Source organism: Canis lupus, chromosome 23 (assembly GCF_011100685.1).
Source record: "Canis lupus familiaris isolate Mischka breed German Shepherd chromosome 23, alternate assembly UU_Cfam_GSD_1.0, whole genome shotgun sequence".
Classification (NCBI taxonomy): Eukaryota; Metazoa; Chordata; class Mammalia; order Carnivora; family Canidae; genus Canis; species Canis lupus.
In genome coordinates this window covers 17,793,675-17,811,455 of record NC_049244.1, presented here as the reverse complement: position 1 = coordinate 17,811,455, position 17,781 = coordinate 17,793,675, and the positions used below count along the sequence as shown (strand labels likewise).

General features: G+C 36.4%; 1 long non-coding RNA gene across 1 annotated transcript in view; it reads left to right on the top strand.

Moving 5' to 3' along the window:
• The first annotated feature begins 1,907 nt into the window (after positions 1-1,907).
• The window catches only part of LOC119865366, a 40,655-nt gene continuing 24,781 nt past the window's right edge, over positions 1,908-17,781 (top strand). Inside the window, exons 1-2 of the long non-coding RNA XR_005376950.1 lie at positions 1,908-2,044; positions 2,658-2,841. This is a non-coding gene — a long non-coding RNA (uncharacterized LOC119865366). The remainder of the gene's footprint in view (positions 2,045-2,657; positions 2,842-17,781) is intronic.

Below are 17,781 nucleotides of genomic sequence, written 5' to 3'. Positions count from 1 at the left end.
GTGGAGTTGGATTTTGTCCAGCTTGGGAGAAAAGGGTCAAATTAGACTTTGGTATGATCCAGCATCATACTTCTATGAATAATTTTATTTTTATAACTTTTTCAAGTTAGTTTAGTTATTTGAGAATTTTAAAAAGTTGTATTTAAAAACATGAATAAAATTCAACACAAATGAGTACTGGGGAAAGTACTATCTTCAGGAATGGCAAAGTAAGATATTAATACCTTAAATATATAATTACCTTTTAAAATTAAATATGAAAAATTTTCTCACAATTAAAAAAATACCCATAAGACAGTTCACAAAAGAATAAATACAGTTGAATGTGACAAATATGTGAAGAAATTTTAATTTCACTCATAATTAAAGAGATTCAAAATACTCAGTTATTTTTATACCCTGATATTTAAAAGTTAGAAGTGATAATACTAAGTATTGCGAAAGATTTGGAGAAATGGTACACTCATAAATAGCACCATTTGTTTGGATGGCAATCTGTCAATAAATCACAAAATCTTTAAAGTGTGCATGCCTTTTGAGAAAGAAATTATATTCTAAATATTTTCATTCAAGGAAATTTTTAGTGAAAAATATATTATTTATAATAATACTTATAATACAAAATAGTTAAAAATCTCTTTTATCTCCAAAATAAGGATTGTTTAGTTGTGATACTATCAAATGATAGAATATTAAGCAGACTTTTAAGATTTAAGTGTGGAATTACATTATAGCATAGGCATATTTTTGCACACTTTAAAGAAATAGAAAACAGATTATGATACTATATATTTGCATAAATACGTCTAGCTTTCTATCTACAACATAGAGGGAAAATCTAAAAGGGCATACATCAAATGTTGACAGTGGTTATTTCAAAACAGTGGAAATATGAATTGTATCTCTATTCAGTTTTGCTTCTGTGTGTTCAAGTCTTTCTACAATGAGCATCCATTGTTTATATAACAGAAGTAAAAATGAATTTTAGAAATCCCATGTGCGTTTTCCTTTATTCTTTTAGCATTGGCAAACTATTTGAAGATGCTCTGGGTACTGACGTAGAAGTGTATTTGTGTTGGAGAGAAAAAAATATGTAGGTGCTTTCTGATCCTCAACTCCATTGAAAAAGAGAGTTTGGCAATTTATGATCAAGTAGAATAAATAAGTAAAATTGCAGGATTTTTGTCGAGTAACATAAACAGGAAATAAAACTTCAGGATATTGGGAATAATGAAGGGGCCAGTCTGGGAAAGTCAGATTTTCCAAGTGTCTGTGGAAGGTGACTTAATCCAGGTGATGTATATCTGGCTAGTTTCATCAAATATAAAAGTGTTTTATGGTAAAAATTTTTGCACCTTTCAGATTAGATTTCTCCCTTACTAGTCATCTTACTCATTGTTATGTGACCAGTTGAAACCTTCTATGAAGTAACTAAGCATATCATTACTACTGCAACCAAAAAGCAGAGAAAACAAAAGTTTTACTTAACTGTACCAACAAGAAGAAACCTTTTCTGATTTCCGTAGATTCAAAACCTGCTGCAGAATTTGCTAGGCTGGCATTACCTGACCCTTACATACTTCTGTGTACACTTAGCTGAAGTCTGTTGGAAATATTTTCTTCATAGCAGCCACGTAGCTTTGAAGGGGAGGAAAGTCTTTGATCAATAAGAACCTTGACAAGTATGGTTTTAAAGAATTCTGACGACTCCAAGTTGTTCAAAGAAAGGTTATTTAGGGTAATCCCAATTCATGCTGCCAAAATTTCACAGAGTGCCTTAGGAGAGTATGTGTCCAAGAAGAGTTTCTTTTCTTGTCTTGCCCCTCACTTGATATCCTTAAGCAAGATTCCATATGTGGCTCGCAAGAGAGTTCTAATGTTTCCACATCTTAGTCTTGGTAACAGGTAATAAATTAAGCCAGAATGGAAAACAGAAATGGGAAAAGGCCTAACAATGGCTAAGCTTTTAATCAATAAAACTGTGGTTTTTCCAATGGACAGATAAAATCCTGCCTTAGAAATTTCTCTGAAGCACTTATTGGATGTGAGTTGTTTTTTTCCTTGTTCTGTTTATTCTGCATGCTATTAAAAATTCAGCAAAAGTAATTTGACAAAATCATAATTACATTAAAATCAGTTAATATTTTAAGCAAACATTTGCTATAGTTTTATAACAACTTTGTTTTAGAAAATAGAAAGGCAATAAATATTATCCATTATCTTCCTGTCCAGAGATGATCACTTTTAATATTTTTATATATTTTAATCTGTCTTTATATACATAACAGTTTTGAAAATTGGAATAAAATTTGCATACTGCTTTGTAACTAGATTTTCTAAGTTTTAATTCAAAGCTATGAATATTTTAAACATTCCTTGGTACCAGGGTGGCTCAGTCATTTAAGTGTCTGACTCTTGGTTTTGACTCAGGTCATGATCTCAGGATTGTGAGATCGAGCCCCAAGTCAGACTCCATGCTGGATGTAGAACATTCTTAAGTTTCTCTCTCTCTTTCTCTGTACCCCCCCCCACCTCTAAAACAAAACAAAACAAAACAAAACAAAACAAAAACACAAAAACATTTCTGAAATATTTTTTGAGAGAAAAAGAAAGCTACATAGTATTTTTTTTTCCCCAAACTTTCATTGAAAAACCAGGACGTATGCTGTATCCCTTTTCTGAAGAGCACCTTATACAAATGGAGGCTGTGGACACCACTTCACCTAAACTGAAGATGTTATTTTCTCAAACTTCAGTTCCCCAGAATTCATCATGGCATGGTCTTGGATCAGACTCTTAGCATCAATGTCCTGGCAGGATCATCGTCTTCATTTACAACAGGTAACTTTCCCTTCTTGCTGCGCTGCAGAGTTTTGTTTGCTTCCTTCAATGTGATGCCTGCAGGGGCTACCACCAAATCTTCCTCTTTCATCATGATCTCTTCCAAAAATCAGTCGTTCTCCTCCTCCTTGAGAAAATCAACTGCCCATACAGCCTGTGCTTGTGGTTGGGATACCAAAGACGCCATGCTGGGCTTTGGCTTCAAACACATCCCACACTCAATCCTCAGGGCTGAGGATACAGGGTCTTTGATGAATCCTTGCTCATATTTCTTTCCTTTCTGAACTTTGTTGGCTTTGGAATTCAGGTATACAGTTGTAATAGATGAAGCCAATACCTCCTGTAAGGGCCTTTGCTAAGGCCAGACCAGCCTCTGTGACTGTGTCCATGGTTGAGGAAGCCAGGGGGGTCTTCAGAGTGATCTTTTTGTTTTAATTTTAAAGTATTTTTAAAATTTAATTTTATTTTTAAGTAAACTCTACACCCAACATAGGGCTTAAACTCACAACCCCAAGATCAAGAGTTGCATGCTCTACTGACTGAGCAGCCAGAGTGATCTTTCTTATCAGAGCAGAGGTCAGGTCCATCTGGTCTGCAGTGAGTCAGCATACCCAGTGAGAATGTGAAAGTCATTGTAGGTGATGCCATCCCCACACTTAACTGTCCCCATGGACAGCTAATGTTCCACGAGCCTGCTATTTGGGACATAGATGTGCCCCTGTTAATCAGGTAGTGGGCCATGACCAGTGTGTGGCAAAGCTGCATGTGGCTGAAGACCTGGCTGCAGAGCAGAATTTCTTAATTTATGCAGATCTCCTATTCTAAAAATATGTGAAAGAGAAATCAGTCACCCTCTCTGATTTTTCCCACTCATTTTCTCTCCTTACTCTGGGAAACGAACAAGGGGTAGTGTGGAAGGGGGATGGGGTGACTGGGTGACGAGCATTGAGGGGGACACTTGATGGGATGAACACTGGGTGTTATACCCTATGTTGGCAAATTGAACTCCAATAAAAAATACATATTAAAAAAGAGATAAATCAGTGATCTAGGCACTGTGAAGATAGAGTGGATAGTGAGATACAGTCTGTGATCTCAGTCAGCTTGTATTCTAGTAGTGAAAGAGCCAGCAAGGAGTAAACAGAAATGAAAATGCCTCTCATGAGCCATGTAAAAGAGAGAAAATCCAGACCATGCTCATAGAGTGTCAAGGGATAAGAGAGAAACTCTGATTTGGAGGGTCAGAAGGGGGTGATATAATGATCAGTATGATAGCAGACTGCTTCTTACACCATGTCATTGTGATCAAGTTCAAATGAGTTAACACCTATTAACTGCCTAAAACAGTGCCCATCATATACTAAGTACTCAGAAGATTCCACTCTTCTTAGTGTTGTTGTTATCGTCAATACTGTAATTGTATGGCAATTGGAAGAAAACACTGGCTACAATGCCACTGATATGAACTCTTTTCCGACTTCAGCCCCCAAATTCAATAGGCCATTAGTTTCTATAGCAAATGGCCTTCAAAACTCAGCTACTGATATCAAGAAGTCAAGCTGGCTGCCATCCATTAGGCCCTGGTTAACATTTCCCCTCCAATTTTCATTTGCCGAAAATGATCCAAGGAGCCATAAACTTGAAGAGAGTATTTAATTACTTCAATAAAATAGGCCCATGGTCTTCCATGCTGGTTTAATAACTACATTTCCATGCTTTTGGAATCACTTACAATATGCATTTTAAACCAGTGACACTTATTTCCTTTTATTATTGTTCCCACTCTGTTAATATGTGTTTATCTTATTTCAGTCTCGGTAGCCTTGAAACAAGTACTTATTAATCAGAAGCCATTTAAATGCTGATATGCCATGTTCTACATTAAGGAAACTAAAAGAACACCAAGCTGCCAAGTACACATAGGTGCTTTTCCTCTTAATTAAAAGCTGCTTTGTACGTATAATTCCTTTCCTGGCATTTTATGTGGAGGTATTCCAATTAGACTCAATGAGAATAGGGTAATTATAAACATAAGTAAAGATTCATAAGAATCTTATTTTAGGGACTTTACTCAGTGATAGATGACAAGTTAGTCTATCATGACCAGGTGTTCACTAATGGACTTCTGCAAATTTATAGAATGAGATCTCTGTGTGTAGAAACCATGGTTTCTCTTCCTGACCTGGAGTGTTAAGGACCCCAGATACACTCACTGTCTTGGAAAACATCTTCAGGCCATTGTCTTGATTGGCTTTCACTCTTCCTGCAGGTTTGATGTACATCTTGGAGATGCATTGGTTCATGATCCTATATAAATTCTAAAAACTGCAATATATGATAACTTAGTGGTAGAGGAAAAAAGCTTCCTGAAGGTGCTGAAACCATTCCCTACAAACACAAAAAAATGTAGGAAACAGAGGTAGAAGAGCTTATAAAATAGTAATTTAAGTCCGCCTGTCTCTAGATAACACATTGTTTGACAATAAAAATCCTGGCTATAAGAGGAGTTAGAGATTGTACTATAAGAACCTCAGAGCCAAATACCTCCATTCTCTTAGCTAGTCTCTTTCATGGAGCATCCCAAAAGTTGGAGGTGAATTTTTGAGGCAAATATGCTGGGTTTTTAATGAGTGCTTTAGGAGTCAGACCCTGCATAGGTTTAAGAATTAGTTTCAGTAAATCCTCTCCTTAAACACACACACACACACACACACACACACACACACACACACACAGAGAGAGAGAGAGAGAGAGAGAGAAATGGGGAGAAAGAAAGCAAGCTGTGGGCATCTTGTTAGGTTCTTTTGCTGGATTGAAGCAAATTGGGGTGATAGAGGGCAGCTTAGATGGAGTGTAAACAAGCCAAGGACTCCTATAGCATCCTAATACAAATCTTCATATTGTTTAAACAGTAGGAGACACGAAAATAGGCATCTTCTGGTCCAGCTTTCTATTTTACAAAAGCGATCCAGAGAGGAAAGGTCACTTGCCCTCAGATGTACAATATTAGTGCCTGAAAAGGAAGATGAACTCATTTTTTCTCTTCTTTGATCTTGTACATTCCCATTATATTAGTCTGATTAATAAACATTACTCAAAGTCGATTCCCCTGAAAATGGTTTTCTTCACTTTGGGATAACTCTCTTTACATTAAAGACCCTCCCTTATAAGGAAAGAACTAAAAAAATTTGCAATAAAAATGGACTGCATAAAATGGGAGTACCAGGATCTATTTTATGAAAAGCAGATGCCCATTCTCTTATGACATCTGTGGTTTAAACATTGATTGTCTATAGTTCAAGAAATTCAACAAAATTCAATGTCAAGATATCAAATCAGTTTCTAGTGAGCTCCATGAACAGGGATTACTCAAAAGAGGATGTATGCTACTATGGAGTCTGATTTGTTTTCTAGACCTTACACCTATTTAAATATCATAATTCTTCCCCAAATTTAGAAAGTATAGTATGGTGGTAGGCCCACTGAGAGAGTTTAAATACCTAAAAAAATCAGCAGCATAGATTTGAGGTCATGAACATCAAAATAGCAGGAAGTGGCTTTCTATAAAGTTCAGAATCAAAGCAACAAATTTTCCTCTCACATCTTATCAAGTCCCAGGCACCTGCCCATGAAATTGGCAGCAAAAAGATATTCTGTCCTGCCAATTACAGGTTTCTCAACATCTTGCCAACTTGCTTTGTCTCCACAACCTGGCAAAATGTGGCTATTGGCAGGAAAGTGAATATTTGAAAATGATTATAGTATATAGGGATTTTTGGTTCCATAATGTCTAATTGAGTAATTTAAAAACTGTTTTAGCACTAGGGATCGATTTGCTTTCTACTTTATAATATGGGATATACTCTGGAATTTGAGCCCTTTGGCTACTAGTCCCTCAAAGAAAGAGCTAGAATGAGGTCCTCAATGAATGTTATCTGTAACAAGGATAGTTTAGCAAAATATTAATGACTTCCGTACTTTGGAATTCCATGATCATAACCTTCCCTCAGGAAGGATGTCTCAGGAAGCTAACCTGAGACATCCAGCTGCCTCCTGCTACAGAGGAAGGGGATGGAAAGCCAGAATTTTTGAAATATCTTGACCATTTCTGGAGCCAGATCATCCATAAAGCGTGAAGAAAGTACCCAGCCGTCTATGGCAGCTGCCCTATTTGGCTTGTTGCCTAGGGTAAGAGAATATTGCAACCTGGAAATGGGAAAGCCAAATCCAGTTATTCTGGTTTGAAAGGGCTGTGAAGGGATACAAGGCTGTAAGGAAGTGCAATGGTGGAGTGGGGGATATAAGCAGCCCAAAGAGCCACCGGGGTGTTAAGTAAGGGGTGTTTTTTTAAAATTCACATTAAGGATTCCAGAATATAATGGTCTCATAGGTGACCATTCACCATATCAAGCCACATCAAAGTAAAATTAAAAGCACTGAAGTCTCAGCTTTCCTGATGGCTTGGTTCTTCTATGACTAGAGGTTCTCAAACGGTGACAACAGCATTAGCATCACTGGGAAGGTATTAGAAATGCAAATTCTTAGACCCCACTCCAGACCTACTGAATCAGGAACTCTGAGGGGGGGGCCCAGTAGCCTATGTTTTAACAAGTCCTCCAGGTGTTTCTTGAAGACCACCGTACTAGGGCCTGATTTGAGAGTCAGGAATTTCTACAGATCCCCAAAGGCAGATGGTCAAGCTGACGTCAAGCGTCTATGCCTTAGAGCCTACCCAAGTGAGAGGCAAGGGGCTCGTAGTATAGAACACCTAGGCCAAGGGCTGGATGGTGAATATGAAGTTATTCAGAGGCCTTTGTGACACCACTTAGAACGGAAGAGAGACTGAGACTATCAGGGACCACAACTGAACCTAGACCCAGCCAAGAGAGATCAACCTGACTACTTTAGGTACAAATGGAATTAAATCATTCATATATAATATTACCATATATAATTATACCACTATATATCACACAAGCTACCAGAGAGGGGACGTCTCAGAAAGATACCCGAGGAAGTAGAAGACACAGAACTTTGAAGGATCTCAACTTTGAAGGACCAAATGTTTATACTGGAGGGAAACTGTTGAATCAGAAAAATCTGGAACTTTGTTAATTGGCAGATCTGAGTTGTTCCCATTCCTTAGGAGAATAGGATCCATAAGGAAGCTTAGGCCAGTGCTAGAGGATAAATAAACTGTGTGTCTGAAAGCAAGATGCATAAATTTGTGACCATGCTATGCACTTTTGCAACTTTGCAGTATACTAGTTGCAGTTTTGCTGACCAGAATGCCCTCTGGAAGTCGAAATATTTCAGTATAGAAATGATAGAATGAAATAATTTTAAAATGGATTTTAAAATCATGGGAACTGCTCATGACATTTTTACAGTTTTCCCTTGGCATATTCTCCTCTGTCCTCCCTCTCTTCTAGATAAACCATCGAACGAGTTTTGCCAACTGACTCAGAGCCCTCAGGTGGAGGGAGTTTGGCAACATCAGAATGGTGAGCAAATCGGGAAGAGTCAGGCAGGAATTCCATATTTGGAGACTGAATGAAACAGAATGAATATGATGAGCCTAAAATAAATGGATATAAAATAAACAATAGGCAAGAAAACAATAGATTTCTTTGTTACTGGGATTAGTCAGTTTGCCCTGGATTTTTCAATTACTTCAATGTCAGGAGCATGATCTTGGAAATTCACACCAATGTACCTCAGCTGAGAAATATTAAAAGCTCTTTAGAAATGTTTCCAGGCAGTATGTTTAAATATTTATGAACAATTTCTATAAATGACTGCTGGCCAGTTGTAATAATTAGGTGTATTCAGATGATATAATAATCTCCCCATCATTTGAAAATGTGCTGACTATGTAATACTCACCCTGAAATAGCCTCTGCTCAGTGTGCTGACCTGCTTTTTCTTTCTGGGAAGATTGGCTTTTATTTTTAGTTAAATTAAAAAAACAATTTTTAGTTAAAATATAACTTTTATATAAGTTAAATTCACAAATCTATATGTATAGCTCAGTAAATTTTTACATATATATGTATATATATATACATATATATATGCACCCATCTGAACTCCACTCAGATCAAGATATTTCTTTTTTTTTAATATTTTATTTATTTATTCATGAGAGACCCAGAGAGAGAGAGAGAGGGGCAGAGACACAGGCAGAGGGAGAAGCAGGTTCCATGCAGGGGCCTGATGTGGGACTTGATCCTAGGACTCCAGGATCAGGCCCTGGGCCAAAGGCAGAGGCTCAACCGCTGAGCCACCCAGCAATCCCCAGATCAAGATATTTCTAATGCTTCAGAAGGTCCTTTGTCCTCTTCTATGGAAATCACTCCATCCTAACCCAACTATTGTTCTGATTTCTACTACCATTGATTATTTTTTTCCTTTATCTGAACTGATGGAAATGGAATCAAATGGTAATGATGGTTTAATGATTGGGTTCTTTTACTCAAAATTATGTCTTTATGATTCATCTATATTATTGCATTTGGCACAAGACCATCTCTTTTCATTGCTGTGTAGTATTCCATTGTAGGACTAAATCACAATTTTCTTTTCATAGACATTGGGTCATTTCCAGTTCTTAACTCTTACTAATGAAACTGCGATGATCATTCAGGTTTTTGATGAACATAAATATCCATTTCTTTTGGGTATAAACCCAGGAGTGGAATTGCTGTGTCAAGGATATATGTTTATTTAACTTTAATAGCCACTGCTGGATTTTCAAAATGATTTTACCAATTTATACTCTTATCCAAAAGGCTGGCTTTTTAAATGGGAGAACATGTATTGTATGTTTTCAAGGCAAGCCTTTCTCAACACTGGCTTTGTTGGGATGGCTTGTCTGTAGTTGCCTATGCAGGGCATAAGTACTCTAGAGAGGAAAATTTTTCACTTGTATAGCCCATTTTCACATTCAACTATGTATTTATCCATCAGAGAAAGATTGCTCATACAGGAAGCAATTTAATACAACAGAGCCAGTTTTTTTAACCCCAAATAATACATTTCTTTTTAAGCTTTTATTCTTTTTTTCATGTTTGAAAGTATATATGGAAAGCGGAGGAGGCTGTGCATGTGTTGGGGTGAGGGCTATATGGGAGTACCTTCCTTCCCTCAATTTAGCTGTGAACCTAAAAGAAATAAACTCTTAAAAAACATACTCACTGTAGAAAAATCAGAAAACACAGGAACATGTATACAAGAGAATAAAGACTCATAATCTGTGACTTTTCTGACTGTATGCTTCTACAACTTACTAGGAAGAATTCTAGCCATATGAAAATCATTTCATTACACAGGTTTTGTAACTTGTGTTTTTGTTTATAATGTGCTTCTTTTACTTAACTATTTCATAGAATCTTCACACATCAATAGTTATAAATATGAATCATGCTTAATGATATCAAGAAACTTTATTGTATATAAATAACACAATTGATTTAACTATTCCCCTACTTATGGATGTTTATATTGATGCTTTGTTTTCTTTTAAATTTTTGTAAACATTTTATTTATTTATTCATGAGAGACACAGAGACACAGGCAGAGGGAGCAGCAGGCTCCCTGCAGGGAGCCCAGTGTGGGACTTGATCCCTGGACTCTGGGATCACACCCTGAGCCAAAGGCAGATGCTCAACTACTGAGCCACCCAGCTGTCCCTGTTTCTCTTTTAAAAATAATGATGTAGTAAGCATCTTTATGTATACATACTGTGCATATGTTAAATTATTTTCATTAGGATAAATTCCTGAAGTTTTATTTCCGAGTCAAAAGTGATGCATACATTCAATTTTAATAGAGATTAACAAAATGCCTCCCCAAACGCTGTGCCAAGATACATCTCTAGCTGTCTATGAGTGCAATTCCCAAACTCCCAAGAAGTTAGCTGTAGCATTCTTTTTAATCATCATTTTACTGGTCTTAAATAATGCCCACTTTTATTAATATTTACTTAACTACAAATAAAATTTAAAATAGTTTCACAATTCTGTTCACTATTTGCAGTTATTGCTTTGTAAATTACTTATTTGCCTCATTAGTCCATATTGCTATGTAAAAATTTTTGGATGTAGAAAAATCTATTAACATGTCTGCCACATTTGCTTTAAATATTTTCCTCTTTTATTTTTAGCAAATTGGTATTTTCATTATCTAAGTCTTTGTTTATATTCTCTAGTTGAATGTAGTGATTTTTTTCACATATTCTTCACAATTCTTATTAAATTCAGTTCTGATATATTTTGCATGATTACTGCTAATTTGGTTTTTTTTTAGTAAATTTATTTTTTATTGGTGTTCAATTTACTAACATACAGAATAACACTCAGTGCTCATCCCATCATCGCAACATTTGTGGTTTCCTGTCTTGTTAATTTTCCCCATTCTCACTGGTGTGAGGTGGTATCTCATTGTGGTTTTGATTTGTATTTCCCTGATGGCAAGTGATGCGGAGCATTTTCTCATGTGCATGTTGGCCATGTCTATGTCTTCCTCAGTGAGATTTCTGTTCATGTCTTTTGCCCATTTCATGATTGGATTGTTTGTTTCTTTGGTGTTGAGTTTAATAAGTTCTTTATAGATCTTGGAAACTAGCCCGTTATCTGATACGTCATTTGCAAATAACTTCTCCCATTCTGTAGGTTGTCTTTTAGTTTTGTTGACTGTATCCTTTGCTGTGCAAAAGTTTCTTATCTTGATGAAGTCCCAATAGTTCATTTTTGCTTTTGTTTCTTTTGCCTTCGTGGATGTATCTTGCAAGAAGTTACTGTGGCTGAGTTCAAAAAGGGTGTTGCCTGTGTTCTCCTCTAGGATTTTGATGGAATCTGAAGCAGTCATCAACAGCCTCTCAAGACACAAAAGTCCAGGGCCAGATGGCTTCCCAGGGGAATTCTATCAAACGTTTAAAGAAGAAACCATACCTATTCTACTAAAGCTGTTTTGAAAGATAGAAAGAGATGGAGTACTTCCAAATTCGTTCTATGAGGCCAGCATCACCTTAATTCCAAAACCAGACAAAGACCCACCAAAAAGGAGAATTACAGACCAATATCCCTGATGAACATGGATGCAAAAATTCTCAACAAGATACTAGCCAATAGGATCCAACAGTACATTAAGAAAATTATTCACCATGACCAAGTAGGATTTATCCCCGGGACACAAGGCTGGTTCAACACTCGTAAAACAATCAGTGTGATTCATCATATCAGCAAGAGAAAAACCAAGAACCATATGATCCTCTCATTGGATGCATAGAAAGCATTTGCCAAAATACAGCATCCATTCCTGATCAAAACTCTTCAGAGTGTAGGGATAGAGGGAACATTCCTCAACATCTTAAAAGCCATCTACGAAAAGCCCACAGCAAATATCATTCCCAATGTGGAAGCACTGGGAGCCTTTCCCCTAAGATCAGGAACAAGACAGGGATGTCCACTCTCACCACTGCTATTCAACATAGTACTGGAAGTCCTAGCCTCAGCAATCAGACAACAAAAAGACATTAAAGTCATTCAAATTGGCAAAGAAGAAGTCAAACTCTCCCTCTTCGCCGATGACATGATACTCTACATAGAAAACCCAAAAGTCTCCACCCCAAGATTGCTAGAACTCATACAACAATTTGGCAGCGTGGCAGGATACAAAATCAACCCCCAGAAGTCAGTGGCATTTCTATACACTAACAATGAGACTGAAGAAAGAGAAATTAAGGAGTCAATCCCATTTACAATTGCACCCAAAAGCAGAATTAATATTGTAAAAATGTCAATGTTACCCAGGACAATTTACACGTTTAATGCAACCCCTATCAAAATACCATGGACTTTCTTCAGAGAGTTGGAACAAATTATTTTAAGATTTGTGTAGAATCAGAAAAGAAATTTTAAAATTTCTTTTTAAGGAATTTTAAAAAAGAAAACCATATCTGGGGGCATCACAATGCCAGATTTCAGGTTGTACTACAAAGCTGTGGTCATCAAGACAGTGTGGTACTGGCACAAAAACAGACACATAGATCAGTGGAACAGAATAGAGAATCCAGAAGTGGACCCTCAACTTTATGGTCAACTAATATTCGACAAAGGAGGAAAGACTATCCACTGCAAGAAAGACAGTCTCTTCAATAAATGGTGCTGGGAAAATTGGACATCCACATGCAGAAGAATGAAACTAGACTACTCTCTCTCACCATACACAAAGATAAACTCAAAATGGATGAAAGATCTAAATGTGAGACAAGATTCCATCAAAATCCTAGAGGAGAACACAGGCAACACCCTTTTTGAACTTGGCCACAGTAACTTCTTGCAAGATACATCCACAAAGGCAAAAGAAACAAAAGTAAAAATGAACTATTGGGACTTCATCAAGATAAGAAGCTTTTGCACAGCAAAGGATACAGTCAACAAAACTAAAAGACAACCTACAGAATGGGAGAAGATATTTGAAAAAGATGTATCAGATAAAGGGCTAGTTTCCAAGATCTATAAAGAACTTCTTAAACTCAACACCAAAGAAACAAACAATCCCATCATGAAACGGGCAAAAGACATGAAATCTCACTGAGGAAGACATAGACATGGCCAACATGCACATGAGAAAATGCTCCGCATCACTTGCCATCAGAGAAATACAAATCAAAACCACGATGAGATACCACCTCACACCAGTGAGAATGGGGAAAATTAACAAGGCAGGAAACCACAAATGTTGGAGAGCATGCGGAGAAAAGTGAACCCTCTTACACTGTTGGTGGGAATGTGAACTGGTGCAGCCTCTCTGGAAAACTGTGTGGAGGTTCCTCAAAGAGTTAAAAATAGACCTGCCCTACGACCCAGCAATTGCACTGCTGGGGATTTACCCCAAAGATACAGATGCAATGAAATGCCGAGACACCTGCACCCCGATGTTTATAGTAGCAATGTCCACAATAGCCAAACTGTGGAAGGAGCCTCGGTGTTTATCGAAAGATGAATGGATAAAGAAGATGTGGTTTATGTATACGATGGAATATTACTCAGCCATTAGAAATGACAAATACCCACCATTTGCTTCAATGTGAATGGAACTGGAGGGTATCATGCTGAGTGAAATAAGTCAATCAGAGAAGGACAAACATTATATGTTCTCATTCATTTGGGGAATATAAATAATAGTGAAAGGGAATAGAAGGGAAGGGAGAAGAAATGGGTAGGAAATATCAGAAAAGGAGACAGAACATAAAGACTCCTAACTCTGGGAAATGAACTAGGGGTGGTGGAAGGGGAGGAGGGCAGGGGTGGGGTGAATGGGTGACAGACACTGAGGGGGGCACTTGATGGGATGAGCCCTGGGTGTTACTCTGTATGTTGGCAAATTGAACACCAATAAAAAATAAATTTATTATTAAAAAAATAATGTATAAACTCTACTTTGTCATGGAGCCTTTTTTGCTTGAAAAGTTTAGACTTTTATTTGTAGATAAGATTATAGGTTCACAGTTTTCTTGCTTGGTAACCTTTTTAGGTTTTTCTATGAGAGGTATGCTTGCTTGGTAAAATAAATATGGTAGCATCCATTCCTTTCTTTATTCTGTGAAATACTTTCAATGGCAAAGGCCATTTCTATCCAGTAATGCCTATTTTACACATTATTATATCCCAGGTACTGTGTTGGGTATTAGAGATACACACATGAGTAATAAAGATGTGGTGGCTTTTTGAAAAGAACTTATAGTGGAATCTGTTCCCTGAAAGTTTGAAAGAATTAGCCTGGCCCCAATTTGGGGGAGTAGAGTGCATGTACTTTTTGTCAAATTTTCTTATTTTTTCCATTTTAATGGCTATATTCCAGTTTTTTACTTTTGTCATTCATATTTTCTTGGAAAATTATTCCTCTCAAGGAGAGCTTGATACTGTCTTTTGAATTACTGTTCTCTATCTGTGGTTATATCTCAGCTCCTAATTTGTATGTTTCAGTTTTCTCTCTTTTTCTTTCCTTTGATTTCAAGTGATGTTACTGTGTGTGTGTGTCTGTGTGTGTGTGTGTGTGTGTGTGTGTGTGTAATATAAAGCAAGGAACAAATTACCCTCCTATCTCTACAGTTTTGTTACATTATCAATAATTTGCCAACTCTGAGAGGAAATACATTGAAGATGATAGGCTTTTTGAAGGTCCCTGCACTGTGTGACCTTGGGCAAAGAATTTAGTTCTTGCCTGCAAATAAACTCTCTAATCTATTACTTGAGAAGAATATGAATTTCTTAAGACCAGGAGCTATATTTCCTTAATCTTCCCCAGGACCTGGGACAGTGACTCTTATGAAACAGGCTTTCAATAACAATTTGTTGAATTGAATTATCTGCTGAAGGGCAGAGAGCTTGATGAGATGGTTTCTTGAGGAACATTCCAGCTCTAAGAGCTACAATGCTGTATGAGAAGAACAATTACTGTGATGAGAAGGAGAGTACTGTCAAAGAGCTAAAGACATCATAGAAACATATAGACCAGAAACATATAGACTGGACCAAACATATAGATTTTCCTTTTTATGAATCATCCAGCAACATCATCACTCCTTCTTAATTTAATCATTAACTAACTACATTGTTGGGGAAAATATTGAATTATTTTATTCTGAACATTATAAAGCCAATTCTTTTAGCCATGACTTTACAAGGGAAAAATGAAAGAGTTTAACCATATGACCATAAATAAATAGCAAGTTGTTTCACACTCATGCTTGATTCAATGAATTTTCTAATTTTTTGTTAGCTGCTTTTCCTAAAGCCCAGCTTACAGAGTGTGTCCAAGTAAGTAATTCATATGATTTTGAGAGATATAAAGGAAAAAAAGGTCCCATACTTTAATAGATTCATAGCTCCCTATTAAGTATTAATTTGAGAGTGAACTTGACAAGTTACGAAAGTAAAACATATCTGTGTATTATTCTCTCTTACTAACACACTAACCCATGGCTATTTTTGTGTTTTTGTTTTCCCTCCCAGGACATTTTCTTCCACATGATGCTTGTATTTCCAAGAGCAATGCTTAGTGACTTTATTTTAGAATTTTTATTTATTTTAACTATGAATGGTAAATCTTTTCTCCCATGATCACCCACAGTGAATAGCTGTTTATTGTCAACACTAGTTTTGGGGTAAGCTGTGCCAAATCCAACTCTCATGTAAGCAATTACTCACTAAAAACTCCATGGAGATGTAATCATATTGAAAAAACTAAGTCTTATTATAATCCTGTAAAGAATATTGGTTATATAAAGTAATATTTCCTAAGCTTATAGATTTTTGAAAGATCTTATCAATTTGTTATATAAGCAAGATCAAGAAAAACACGATCATCTAATTTAACTTACTGAATGATCATATTTAATTTTTAAAATCATTGTTATTTTAATGAATTCTATTAATAGAGACACTAATAGAAAAAGGACCTCACTTTAGACCCAAGTCCACCTTATCTTTTAGGATGGCAAGGTGATTGGTGAGCAACCTAATATTGTTTTCATTTGGATATTTTTCTCTCTAAAACTAACTCAATTTTCTTTTTAAAGCAAAATAAATGCATATTACCATCTATATGTCTTATTTGATTAAATACAATAAACACATTCTGCAGACCTCTTCTAAAGTCCCTTCCAGCACAGAAATAAAGAAGAATATACATTGACTGAGCTCCAGGCAGAAGTGATCACAATGTTTTGGGGTGAAGGGGGTAATGACTTGAGGTAAGGAACTCATTTGTGTTACCAATGCTAACCTTACATCTACTATGATAGATTCCCAAAAGCATTATGGCAAGAGCCCACTTCAGTTCTCAATATCCCATCCTGTAAAAAGAGGGAGAAGTATGTAGTATATAGAGGTATGTAGTTTTCTTCTAGTCAGATATTTGGTGATGCACTAATTTGTTTTTTTGAACTCTCATGACTGGTGTTCTTACTTGGAGTAAATGTTGGGAAAAGAAGGTAAACTATAACTTGAATGATAAGAATATTTAAGAAAAAGAGGTTGATGGTGCAGAAGATATGTATCATCATTCCATGAGGTTTTGGGCTCTCGGCTTAGTTCAAAATTGACGGTTAGAAATATTTATGTATGGCAGGAAACTAAAGAAGCATAAATCAGAAAGAGCTGGTGGACTCTGAGTTCCTGATTTTCATTATGTGGAGAAGCATGAAAGGCACTTTAAGTCTGAGTTCTTCCACTCACTTTCTTTAAATGACAATGCTCACTGATAGACTTCAGTAATTTTACTGAATACTAAGGCAAGCAGAATTGTTCATGTGGAATATTATCTGCAGAAACCTCCTTCTGAAGCCCTGACACTTCTCCCTTTTCCAAGTAATCCACATTATGACAGCACTTTGGCATGAAAGTGAGTTTTCCATTTCGTTACTTGCTAAATTGAAGCTATTTGATAAATGGCATAGATGCCACACAATGGTGTATACAAACGCCATGATATTTGACAGAAAGCAATTTTAAAGCTTTTACTTTTGCATTTCATATACTTATAGTCCAAGTTAGCTTGGGAAGTGGCTAGGATGTCATGACACATGCATGCCAAAATAAGCTTGAGTGTACATTTCATATGGAAAAGAAGTATAAGTTTGTATTCTAGTTGCAAACAAAACAATACAAAGAAGACCCCAATTGTGTATTCATCTGCTACATAATATCAAACTTCACTATGCACTTTGGATTTAGAAATTTTATCAGTAATTAATCTTGCACACTTTTCAAAACTAGGATGGATTTTAAACTTCACACCGACCGACACCTTTCGTGAAATAATGATAGTATATATGATAGACAGTTTATTCTTTGATCTTGCTTGACTGTTATCTTTCAAAAATGGAGCTCTGAAGATCACCAACTCTAAAAAATCTTGACAAGATACATGGGT